The sequence below is a fragment of the Haliaeetus leucocephalus genome, unplaced genomic scaffold (genome assembly GCF_000737465.1).
Source record: "Haliaeetus leucocephalus isolate CR32 unplaced genomic scaffold, Haliaeetus_leucocephalus-4.0 Scaffold722, whole genome shotgun sequence".
In the NCBI taxonomy this organism is placed as follows: Eukaryota; Metazoa; Chordata; class Aves; order Accipitriformes; family Accipitridae; genus Haliaeetus; species Haliaeetus leucocephalus.
Genome location: NW_010973158.1, coordinates 709353 through 723086, shown reverse-complemented (window position 1 = coordinate 723086; position 13734 = coordinate 709353).

The following is a 13734-nucleotide window of genomic DNA, read 5'->3' as shown; positions in this document are numbered from 1 at the left end:
GGCCCCACCTCGAGTACTGTGTGCAGTTTGGGGCACCTCAATATAAGAAGGACATCAAACTGTTAGATCATGTCTAGAGGAGGGTGACCAAGATGGTGAAAAGTCTCAAGGGCAAGACTCATGAGGAGCGGCTGAGGTCGCTTGGCTTGCTCAGCTTGGAGAAGACAAGGCTGAGGGGTGACCCCATCGCAGCCTACAGCTTCCTCACGGGGGGCAGCGGAGGGGGGAGTGCTGATCTCCTCTCTCTGGTGACCAGCGATAGGACACGAGGAGATGGAATGAAGCTGTGTCAGGAGAAGTTCAGATAGGGCATTAGGAAAAGGTTTTTTATTGAGAGGATGGTCGGTCACTGGGACAGGCTATCCAGGGAAGTGGTCATGGCACCGACCCTGTCAGAGTTCAAGGAGCATCTGGACAACGCTCTTAGTCATATGGTTTAGTTTTAGGTAGTCCTGTGAGGAGCAGGCAGTTGAACCCGATGATCCTTATAGGTCCCTTCCAACTTGAGATATTCTATGATTTTATGATTCTATCATCTCATGTCATCTATAATAAAAGCATATACTGTGTTACAAGTAAGAAGGAAAAAATTTGGAAAAAAAAACTATATAAAAAAGGAAAATAATAGTAGACCTGCAGAAAGGAGAAGCAGCAATGTAACAGCTTGCATTTTCAGCTTTTGATATTCTTCAGGATTAAGCAGACAATCCACTATAAAAAATATTCATAACCAGTCTCAGAAATCTGTTGGATCTACGCATATGCCAACATCTTTGACTAAAATTAGACTTCAGCTTTTGGTGAAAGTACATGTTTGAGTGCTAGTTGAAAATCCTGCTGAAAGACAATTTTGCTGATTTAATTGAAAAGTTGGGTATCTTCAAGGTCACATGATTTTCACTGAGATATGTGGCTTCTCAGCACATTTGAAAAACTAAACAGACTGAGTATGGAGGTAAGAAATTAATCAGAAATCAAGGGGATTATTATTTACAAAAGTTTTTCCATTGTAATAGGCCATTGAAAGAAGAAGCAGCAGTCATGCTACACAAGAGTGAGAGGTAAAAGCTGATGCACTTAACAGTAAAACCAAAGTGACATAGAGATACCATCAAGGGAATTACATCTGTCCAAAACCAGAAGGCAACAGGTAGAGCATCTGAGTTTGGGCAGGTACAGTAAGCATTAGAAGAGACAGTGGCTAGTTACTTAGTAGTTCTTTGAATAATCCGAAGGAGGTTTATTCAAGAAGTGCTGGAGAGCACCTCCCTCTGAGCCAGCAACTTTGCCTGCAGAAGGGACCACAAAGTACAGAAGATGCACAGAAAGCAACAGCAAACAGACAGATGGTGTACCACCATACAAGCCAACCATACTTGAAAGTCAACTTGTGTGTGACAGAAATTTGCTTTTACAAAGGAGAACTGGCGTGCTGGGTTGGCAAGGCAAAAAGCATGCATTCTGGCAGAAGTGTGGAGATCAGGACTCAGAAGCAGAACAGGGTATGAACCAACCTGACATTATGAACATAGCCCAGCCAGGCACTGTCTCCAAAAAAAATGGCAGCACCAGAGCACTGTTCCAGAAAACACAGCTAGACGTGAAGGGTTTGCTTGTGTTTTCCCAATGCTAGCAGCTTCCTCTTTGTATGACATTTGAAAATTAAGGCAGAAGAGAAAAAAAAACAAGGGAGGATAGAAAAAGAGAGAAAGAAAATCCCAAAGAGAAAAAGCAGGAAAGCTTTGCAAGAAAGCAAAGTCAAGACTACACATGCTGCCTGGCTAAAAAGAGAACTCAAGATGGCACAAGACAGTCCTGATAGCTTTCCAAAAGCAAGAGTAAAAAAAGGTGTTAAAACATGCAGAGATGAATACAGCAAGGAAAGAACCCATGGCAAGCACAGACAAAGAGAAATGCATTGCCAGTAAATCCTGCCTTCTCTTCAGGGGCTTTCAGGGACACCAGAAAAGAGAACAAGTGAGTTCTTTGAGGAAGAAAAAATTCCACCAACACCCCATTGATCCAGGAAGACTGCTGGTGGTGAAATGCCTTTGAATGATATGAGTCTGTATGAAATCTGTCCAAAGCAGGGTACCTCAGCACCACTCCTGACAATGCTGGGCAAGGAAACTTTTGTATATGGTCAAAACATGGGGATGTTAAGGGGTTTCACACCTGCTGTGGAGATGATACCTTTCAGAGCATGGTATTAGGGAGGTCCATGCACAGCTCTGCTGTTGGATCTGTAAAGCAGGGAATGGAGGAGGACATTTCTGGAAGGGCAGCAAGAACTAGCTTACAATAATCTTCATGGCCACTTCAGAGATTTTTGCTAAGCTCCTTCTTCTCTTTTGTCATCCAAGCTATTTATGAACCTGTCCCAAAATAAGCCCTGACTGACCACCACAGCTTCTTTACCCTGCATTACACCATATGATCCCAGCCCAGGAGAAACTCCCTGCCTGAGCGTGGGGCTGCTGCTCTGTGGACAGATGAAATGGGTCACATACCTTGAATACTGGTCACTTCTTCAGGGCTTGTCCTTGTCAGAGGTAGAGAAGACAGGGATTTGACTGTTCCTGCTTCCATAGCTGCCTGGAGACAGGCTCCCAACAGATCTGGCTGAACTGGTGATACAGTGACCCGGACAAAGCCTTGCAGACTGGTGTTAGTTAGCTAAACCATTGCCAGCCTCGTGACACCTCCCAGCAATGGGGTGCTCAAGCCAGCCTTTCCCCACATGTAGGGCCAGGGTCTGTGAGATCTGAGACAGGGAGTGTTGCAAGCAGCAAGCTTGAAAGAAGCCAAAGCACCCTGTGTAAGCAGCTGCTTGGTCTTCTGTGGGCTGCATTCTGGTCATTTTGCCTGCAAGCCAGAAGAGCACAATGCAATTGGGAATCACCCTTATATCCATTTTAGATGAACAGCAAATACAGTGATCATTTTAATTACATTAAAAGCTATATGTCAGACAGCTATCCTTGGGCAGCTGCTTTTGCAACTTGGCTGGATTCGAATGGATTCAACTTGCACTCAGATTCAAATCTGGGATTACCCCTTAATCCTCCATCTCCTCATCATTTCATGTAATTTCATTCCATGCAACGTCCTCAGCAAGAGCTGCTGTCATGACATAGAGCAGACTGGATGTCACTGTGCCATTCACTTCATCTGGGCTCTCCCCTAAGATCAAGGATGCACCGTTAGTTAGATAGTTTATTTGTTTATTTATTTGTTTGTTTACATATTTGAAAAGGCTGCAAAATCCAGCTTTTGGCAGAGGGACACAAACAGCCTTTGATCTTTAGCAACAATCAGCAATGAACTTTTGAATCCTTGAACTGCTTACATTGATTTGCCATGGATCACAAACCTAAGGCTGTCTTCCCAAGAAGAAGCACGAGAAACATCTTTGTCCTTGTTCAGTTTGTTTGTTAGCTTTTAAGATGAAAGTTTAGGCTTTCTTTTTTTATTTTCTGGTCCCCAGAGCTGGTGAGGAGTTGGGGAAGCAGGGAGGCTGGGGAACCCAAAGGGGGGAAACAGAAGAGGTTGCAGCCTGGAAAGAATTCAAAGACTCACTCAGATTGGTGATGATGGGACTATATGCAAAAGGTGAGAACAAAAGATTATTCATTGCAGCAGCTTTGACAATATACTTTTGGATGTCCCCTGACTTACTCAGGTCAGGATGGCAGAATGGACTTTTTCCCCTCACTGTCTGATTTGTAAAATGCAGACTGTGTTAGGTGTTAAGAAGTGTTTCACCTAAAACTTGAACAATCATTTGGCTAATACCTTATCCTAGAAGAAGCTGAGAAACAGTCTGTTCCAAAGCCCTAGGTCATGTGTTTTCTTAGAAGATAAATCAGAAATTTCCAGACTAAGACTGTGCTCAACTCAAGAGACATTAAGTAGCAGCAAACTGAAGACTGTGACCCACTTGTTATCAGTCACATTATCTTTAAAAGAAAATAAGAAGCAGTCACACAGTACATTTTACTATCACTTCTTCACTGTGGGATTGCATGAAAGCACTAGGTCCTTGGAGCGTTATAGTGCATGAAGCAAATGCCAGGCAGCTAAGTGACTTCCACAGCTTGCTAAGGTATAGAGATAGCACTTCTTTCTTACAACTGTGATGAAAATAGAATGCATTGTTTATTCATCAATGGAACAACAGAATGGGAAGGGATGGGGAAACACCACTGAAGGATAACCCAAAGCAATAGATTTCTCCTGTTCTTAAGAGAGATAACATAGAGTTAAATAGAAATGCAGAGCTATAGCACAAATCAGCCCTCCTGCCCCCCAGGCAGGACTGACTGCAATCAGTCTTATTCACAGCAGCTGTCCTGTGACTGTAACTGTTCCCCACAGGCTGGAACTCCTTTCTCCAGGCTGTCCTCAGGTATCCTTCTCTAGATACTGCTGCAGCACCCTGTTTCCTAGAGTTTTTACTCCAGTCTTATGGCTTTTATTCTAGTTACACAGATAGACTCTTTTTCTGCTTTATAGCGCTCAAATAGTTATCAGACTTTATTTCCTAATTAGAGATATGTAGGCAGTACAACACACACAATGCCAATAATGTGGTATTATCTATGGCTTATGGTTGTTTATCTAGTATCTGCCAAAACTGTGACTTTTTTTCCTGCCTGGCATAACGTTTTGGCAGTCTTTTGATGTCAAAAGAGAGATAGCTAAGCCTCATCTATGCCTCAATGAAAATCAAAAGATAACACTGTAAACTTGGAAAGCCGTTACCACTCAACGCTGCACAGAAATTACAATGCAAAGAACAGCGCAAAGCAAAGATGGGCTTTGATTTGAAAGTTCTGTATTAAGACCCCAGAATTCAATTCCATCCATGCATGTGTATGTGATGGAAAAGTTTTAGCAGCAACATGTTTTGCTAAGTAAACAATAGCAAGTTAAGACAGAAGAAAAGTATTCCCATTCCACTGATGCCTAAACAGCATTAAGTTATGCCTAGCAATAAGTTATGAATAGCTTTCCTGTTCTGAAACTTCACAATGCTTTTAAGTTGCCTGTATTTAAGGAGACTTTTTTTAAAAACTAAAATGAAACTATGAAAGTTGCAGAAGTGACCTTGTGCTTTTCACTACACCTACAAAAATACTAGTGTTCTGTTTTTACAATCACATAGCAGTTTACTTTTGCTAACAAACATTAGTTTTATGAATCCACATGAAAAAAACTATTTTAAAAGAATTTCTACTTCACTGATTAATATCTTGCAGTTCTAAAAGTTCAGTTTCACTTTTTAATTTTTTTTGTCAGCCAGCAATATTGTTTAAGACCAAAGTCTCAGATAAATTCCTAATGTGAATACTGAAAAAGAGAAATAGAAGCAATAGAGAAATTAGTACATCTGCTTGTCAAACTGTTTTCAATTTTGAATATACATACAGAAGGCAACACTCAAAATTTCCAGTTTCATGTCTTGTAATACCTTTTGCAAATGTGCATGCATCTTTCAGAGTAGAGTGGGGAAGAAGGTCATGAAGATACTCAATTTTGCTGTTTTGTTCTGAGTGGAAAGCAGTGGAAATCTTCTGGACTTGTGTCTGACAGGAGGATTTAGCTGTCAGATTGTATATGCAAAGTATTATCCGTGTACTTCAAAAAATATGTATGGCAGATCCTATGTAACAATATATATAAAACAATAAATACATGTTATGACAAATCTAACAAGCATTATGACAAAAATCTGTTCATTCAGGGCAGGGTATCAGAATAAAGGAGTTTCAGCCGAATTGTATCCTCATTAAGTACCTAAATCTGCAGCAACATCGGAGTAGGTGAAGATCTTAGGACATTTATAGAAATCATCTCCTACCTAGTACAATGCTTCTACCTCACTCCTACAGAGCTACGACTTGTGGGCTGGTGCGTAGAAAAGGAGAGGGATTTAGATTCTAAAAACAGATCTGCCTTACACACAAATAAGTGTAATTCCAGCTAAAAGGATCCCTGGGAGAGACAAGAGCAAGAGAAAAAATACCACAGACAGCATACCAGCATGCATAACCTGAGGTTGTCTCAACAAAACTTCTGGAGATGTTGGGTATTTGATGGCTGTGTTTTCATTAAATAATGAAAATATTCACAATCCCAGCCTTTCACAACCCCAGCTGCCTGGGCAGTTTAACCACTCCACTTGCATGGCTCTGCAAACCCACACTGCAGATGCTCCTCACCTGATCTACAGTATCATTATCATATTTCACTGGTGCAAGCACAAGGAACAGAAACTCATGTGGCTGTGGTAATTCCCACAAGCTCCCTATTTCAGAGCTGTAAAATATTCTTTCCATGATTTTTAGAGTTGCTACTTGTGACCTGCAAACCTATGTCCCAAACAAGAACATGCTCTGAGCATATTTTGAGAACTGGCAGGAAGCATCTCATAATTATACTGCTTTCAGCCGCTTGCCCTCCTTGGCATTCAGCTTTCTAGCAAATTATTTTCCAGTAATATTTCTGTGTGAAACTTCCAATATCCTATATAGAAAATTTCCTTTCTGTCTGAGGGCATGGGAATCTTAAAAAGTGGATCTTGTGGATAGTTAAGAGACAAAAAGAGATGTATCAGATCAAGCACACAGCAGATGGACAAGAAGCAACACTCATAAGTTGCAGCACGAGAAATTCCAGTTGGATATGAGGGAAAAAAATCTTGCCATGTAGTGGTTTAAGGACAGGACAGGTTGCCCAGAAATGTTGTGCAATCTCCATCCTTGGAGATTGCCAAGATGTGATTGAACAAATTCCTGAGCAAAGTGAGCTGGCTTTGAAATCAGACCTCCTTGAAGCAAGAGGCTGAACCGGATGACCTGCAGAGCCCCTTCCACCCTCAGCTACCCTGCAGTGTAGCAGCCCCACATCCCTCCCACAGCATCACCCCACAGCACAGCTGGTGGGCCAGGCTACATCCCAGAACAAATCCTAAGAATGAGCTTACTGCGTGGCGCTGCTCAACTGACGGTACAAAGATTTTACTAATACTCAGGCAAAACACTTGCTACCTTAATTTCACCCGGTTACTTCATGGTTAGCTTTCATGTGATGGTTATAATTTATTTCAAACTTGAGCTTTACAACTTCTAAATATATGAAGTATTCCCTTTTGTTATCTCTGAAGTAATCATTCATATTTAAAGCTTAATCTTCCCTATTAAACCACACCTAAACCCCAAAATGATTTTACTTTTTCTTCTGTTATTTCTGCTGCTGTCCAAAAGCAGATCGTAAGGGTAAAATCTTGACCCCTTTGCATTCCATGGGACTTTTAAAAATTGATTTTGATTAAATAAGATTTCATCCTATATGTCCGAGCTCTGTAGAAATGATCTTTTTTCCCCAATTTACAAGACAACACTGTGTACTTAGTACTGCACCAGCTAATTTTTAGGCAGTAACACTTGCTTAATTTCATGTCTACATCTAGATCTCCCATCCTACCTGCAGAATTAATATCTGTATCTGGGATTATTTTTTCTCACGTTTTAGTTAACATTTTTTTAAATTCTCTCAATTTATTATTTTATAACCAAGATTGCAAACAGATAGTGTTCCTATGTTTCTGTATGCATGTCTGATTTCTCAGTGCAATTCTGTTCACAGTTCTCTTCATTTATCTCTCTGGAAACCCTGTGTAAGATGTCCTCGACCTCCGCATGTCTATTAACTAGGACTGGACTTAGCCCTATTCCCAGAATCCAGTTCTAGTTTTATCTATATTCTGTGTCTGGAGTCCCAATTATATGGCCTGTTATACAACTATTTGCAACTCATGTCAGTCAATTATTTGCTGGCAAAAGTTCTGTATGTCCTTAATCATGACTCTTATTCAATTCTTTCCATTAGGGAAATGCCAGTGCAGAATGTACGCTAAAAGATGTTCTGACAGTATGTGACTTTCCAAAAGGTAGACAGGCCACAAGGTCAGTCTGACTTCCTTGGTGATCTGCTTTTACCACATCTGACTTTCTTTTATTAGATCTATGCAAAATTAGATCTGTAATTATGGCTTCTATTATCCCACCCTTTCTAGTCTAGTGACAGATGTTCCCTCTGGCATTTGGTAGTTCTTAGGTACAAGATAAGAAAGATAAGTTTAGGAAGGTAAGTTATTAAGTTAGACTGTCAACATACCATTGCCCAATAACAATTAGAAAGGCTAGATAATCAGTAGAAGTGGAAAAGGAAATTGTCATCCCCATAGACACTGAGGTTCTAACAGGGATGAAACAGTACATGTGAGCACACGCATGGAAAACCAGCAGAGAGCTGCCTGACGGGTCAAGGTATGTGCTCAACAACATTGTTTAGAAAAATCAAACTGGCTGGGAAAGAGAAGGGAAAAAAGCTTACAGTGGGGGAAAAAAACAAGGAAGAAAAATGGAATTTGTTCTTCATATCAACCAGCTTGGTTTTTCAGGGTTTCTCCCTCCTTGCCAGATTTCTTTCAAGCTTACTTGACACAAACTGTTTGGAAGATAATGGGTTTGTCTGAGATTGCCAGGAGGCATGAGTACCACCTCATTTTAGGAAACAAGGTTCTTCTGTCTTCAACACAGGTCATTTAGGTCATTCTGTAGGTTGTGTGTGTAGGATCATACAGAAACTCCCAAAGAAGTGATATGAAGCTCCAGAAGACTCAGGGGAGAACATCTCAAAGGAGAGGTTCTTAATGTGCAGTTATTCTAGAAAATGTGGAAACAGGGCTCTACTTCCAAGAATAGTCAGAGGCAGCAAAGAACCAAGCAGGGGAATCTGGATACATGCTGTCACCTGTTTGGCCTTAGCAATCACAGTGAGGCAAACCCTCATACATCAGCTTTTCATATTGAAGCTCGAGTGCCAGTTCCAGTATAAGAGGAGAAGGAGCACGGAAGAGAAAAAGTATTACGAATATTATTTTTGTGGTAGTAACACTCCATAGAAACTGAAACAATTCATAAAGATTCCTCCAGCATCTTCTTAATAAAACAGCACACAACTAACATAAAAACGCCCAGAGTTAAATCAAGCCTTCTGTGAATTGAACCTCTAGGTTAAACTGCATCTTCCATGGCCAGTACAGGTTTCTGTCTGAAATATGGTTCTCCAGCCGGCCTAAATTTTCTGTACCAGAGTATATTTCTGAGCAGACTAAGGAAGGTCTTTACAGGCTCATCAGACTGCCATACAGGCCAAACTTCAAGCTTAGACTCCTTCAAAGCTGGGGTAAATAATATAGCTCTTTCACCGCACCTTTAATAAAACATCAGTCACCAGTCACCTGCAGAGGCAATCCACACTAATCCACTAGTTTGGGGCAAAATAAGAAAGCATGGGAAGGCTTAAAGCAGACAGACTGCTGTAGATCTACTGGTCCCATCTATGCTAGTTTTTGAGCTTGCCCTCCAGGTCCACCCTGGGGCTGTAATACCCTTGCTCCCTCCCTACTGCAGGCCCTTTCCCACTTCTGTCCCGCAAGCGACTGTGGCTTGTTTCTAGCTCTCATAGGAAAAAAAGAAAAAAGAGAAGAAGAGAGGTGCAAAGCAGGAGAGGGAATGTGAGTCAGAGACCAGTTCTCCAAGCTGTCAACCACTCATTCCCATGGCCCCTCTCAGGCAGCACCAGTACCTGTTTGTGCCCATACCTGGCATCCCACACAAGTCTGGTAGGCTGGCTCCCGGTCCTGAGGATATGTGCATGTGCGTGCCTATGTGCACATGTCCATATGTATATATGCATATGCAGAAGGCTAATTTTAGACAGAAGGTTCCTGCCTGGGTGCTGAGTCAGGAAACAAGCCACCCGTTGTCAGGTAAAGCACGCTTAGTCCCCAGCAGGAGGCAAAATAAGTCATTGCTCTCCAGGACAGCCCATATTTAATTTCCTCACTTGCAGAGGCCATTGGCAGAGAAGAAGCGCCAGAGCCAGCCCCTCCACAGCCCCCACAGTCCCAGAGCCATGTGGAGAGCTGGGCAGGCGAGCTCTTGTCTTGGGTCCCCCACTCCTGCGTGCTCTGAAGCTGGCACCTCATGGGAAGCTAGGTCCAAATGCCTGGGATGGAGATGGCAATGGAAGACAAGCAGTGTTTAAAAAGGTGCTTAGCTAGTACTGGACACTTCCAAATGTGTGTTGGAACTAGCAGTGTTTTGCCCAAGGAAACACAAGCCCCTGAGAAAGCCATGTGTCACTGTATCCCTTCAGATCAGCCTCTGGATCAAAACAACAGCTCTCTGCCTGGGAGATCCAGGCATGTGACCTAGAAAGAAAAAGGCAGAGTAGTTGCTACAGGGAAATTCTGGGGAAAAAAGAGCAACATAATGGCACTGTAAGTTCCCAGTAGCTGTCCTGCCTTCCTGCAGCTGCTGCCACCACCTGCCTAGTGTTGCCATCCCTGGGGCTCCTGGACCACCATACAACCAAGCCCGTGGGAGACCTGGCTGCAGAAATGATCCAGGGAAAGCTGGGAAGGACTCTTCCCAAACACAGCTCTGGGTCTAACACTCACGAACCCCCATGTCCTCTGAATCCAGCTGACTGAGAAAAAGGGATGCACCCCCACATTCTCCAGAAGGGTGAAGAATCAAATGAGAGCAAACATCAAGCATCTTGTGACAAAGTGGTTTGGGTGGAAGTCCCTAGTTGTGGCCTCATGGCCTGGTGTGGCTGCCTGAGCATGGGGAGGGTGCAGACAGGGGGTCGGGTGCTGCTCGCAGAGCTGGCGGTCGTCCTTGCAGTCATGTCCTCCAGCTCACGCACAAACGCACACCACAGCATGTCAGCTTGGAGAGTGCCAACAAGGAAGAAGGAACCGGTGCACAGCACAAAAGCAGGGGTGCGGGAAGGTTGTGTCTGTGTCAGATGAAACACACTTGGTTTTGCTTTTGAAGTGCAGAGGTATTTTTTCAAGGGAAGGCCAGTGTGATGCCATCACCTCTCTGCCTTAACTGGAGACGTGGCAGGCTGACCTCCATGACAACCCGGAGCAGCACGTGTTGCATGCTTCTGAGCTGTCCCACCCCTCCAGTGAAGCAGGTCTGCCAAGCAAAGGGGAGCGAAAGGGTGTCCAAGGGAAGGCCTTGTGCTGATGACAAGGTCTGTGCGTCCTGAAGGATGTTTGATGTCCTTGATAAAACCACTGGTGCCTGGCTTTCCTCCACATGCAGGCATGTCCGTTCTTGTGCAGCAGCTGTTGGCAGCCGTGCTTCTCATTCCCAGCTGGTGTGGCAGGGTCTGCCCCGCACCGCTGCTCCCCAGAGCAAGGGCAGACCGGTGGGATGCTGGATGGCTCTGTGACAAGAACCCTGGAGGTGACAGCAGCTGGAGGGAGAAAATGGGGTGCCATGAGCATGCACATAGCCAGCGGCGCCTGCTTATGACTGCTGTGAATGGCCTGTGCTGTACGGCTCGTGGCTGAGCAGAGCTGAGTATCCCAATCACAACGGTGTACACGAACTCTACTTCTCTGTTCCAGACTTCAAGGAGGGCACAGAGATGCTCTGGTGTGGAGATAAAGGCTGTGCTGACCTGTTTTGTTGGATACATTGGTAAATCACAGACTTTCTGACATGGCCGTTCCCAGAGGTGATGCTCAGGGGGACTCCGTAGGCCTGGACGTTTCTGTCCAGAGTTGCACTTGGGTGTTTCCCTGATGCACTGGGTGTGATCCAAGATAGGACTTCATGGAGCTGCCAGACGAAGTTGTGAAGCTGTGGTAGAGCATTCAAGGGCCTCATTACCGCTTTAGAGACCTTGAGCCACTTTGTTCCTTTTGCCTCAGGTTCTCAGCTACAAAAGAAAAATAAATATGCCTTATGTCTCAAGGGTACTCTTAAGTTAAGCCTGTTAATTACTATAACATGTAGTTATTATGGTAATGGAGCCTATATAAGCAGCTAAGAATTTCTGCTGTGCTTAAGCAGAGGAAAATATCATTAAATAGTTGTCAGTAGAAACGGTAAATATCTTTGTTTCCTCGCAAAGTGAGCCATCCCGTGCTGTGATCTAAGTAAGTGTATGCCACGTAAGCTCAGTCCATATTGCACGGAAATAAGTCTTTTTGCAGGACTGTATGTGTATATGCTATAACGTAGGCAAATGCAAGCTCTGTCTGCTCCTACTCCAAGGTAAAAAAACAATGAGGTTGTATTAGTGCAGATAACATGAGGTAAGTGCCACAGGTAAACTCCAAGAGCAAACTGTGCCTGCCCGCACAAGCGAATGGCTGAACCATTCTCCTGGCCCTCATACACACAGTACGAGAGCTTGCTGCAGAAAGCTCCTGCATTCCCTTATACCCCAATGCAATAACAGCTGATCTGGGGAAAGTGGTTTGAAGCAGCAAAAAAAGAAGCGAGAGAAGGGAAGCGTAGCTCTCCTGTGCCTGTGATGGCTGCTTGCTGACTTCTGTTCATAGGAATATTGCAGTGCTTTTTACCGAAGTCAGAGGAAGTCAGCTTTAAAAGAAGAAAATAATGTTTAATGAGAGGCTGTTTTCCTTCACACCAGACTTATTTTTCACAATCCATTTCTATATATCTGAAGCCAGGCATTGATAGTGGGATCCCTGGCACGGAGCGCCTCTCTCAAGTGAGCGGCACCGGCAGCTGCTGCTGTGGATTCCACAAACAGGGGAGCAAATCCTGCAGCCTCTGTGCAGCCACGGCTCCATTGCTACAGACTGCCAGATTTGTCCCAACTTACTTTTTCGTTTTCCTTCAGTGTTTCAAAGTTCCAAATGCTCCTCAAAAGATTTCCACTGATAAAGTATATTTCTGAATAATCTGATGGCGTTTGTTCAAGAAGAAATATGATCTGATGTAAGTAAGTGCCTAAGGAGATAATTTAAAAATACTTTTTCTCTTCCAAAATCTCTACTGCCAGTGCATTTTATGAGAGACAAAATTCCTTACTCTTATTAAAGAAAGACCTATGGTTAGACCTCCTCTTTTAATCCAGAAGATTTCTGACATAAGGACGTTTTCTTGTTTAATACGTTGCTAAAGTATGCTGCTGACAGATACTCTGCCAGTAGTGAATTCCCCTGGGAAAGTGAAGTAGTATAGACTTCCTTCCTCATCTGAGAAAAAAAACCCACTGAAATGTGTTTTTCCAGGCAGCTGGTCAAGGAAGCAGGTGTCAGGCTCATAAGAAAGTCTGCAAGTTCTGCATCATAGCCCCCTTCTTCCCCTGCTCAGCTGATGGCAACACCCAACTCACACCAAGACCATTCCTTGTGTGAGTAAGAAAATACTTCCTTGTTGCCCTAAGGCACATTAAGCCTATGCTATATATAATTTGACAGTAATTTCTGCTGCAAGTTATAAAAACAACTTCCAATTCACATTGTCTTTATTTCCTGCCACAGCTATCTGTCACTCATGGAAGCTAATGTTTCTCTCCAACTTGTCTGGCTGCTTGGTTTCGGTAGTTGGCAGACTTGGCTGTATTTCCTAATTTCATAAATCTCCTTTCCAGCCTTCCTCCTTTCCTTTCTCCCCTGTAGCATTTACATCTATCCCTCTGAAGACTCCACTAGTCTCCCCCTTTCATTTCCAGATCAGTATCAAAATCCCCATCCATCTGTGCATTTAAACCCTCCGAGGACTTGCTTTCCTTACACACAGGGCTCTGTTATGCTCGCCCTTGCCTGGCTCCTCCCGCTTGTGCGGTACCAGCCTCCTCTCTGCGCCGAAGCACAATCTTCCC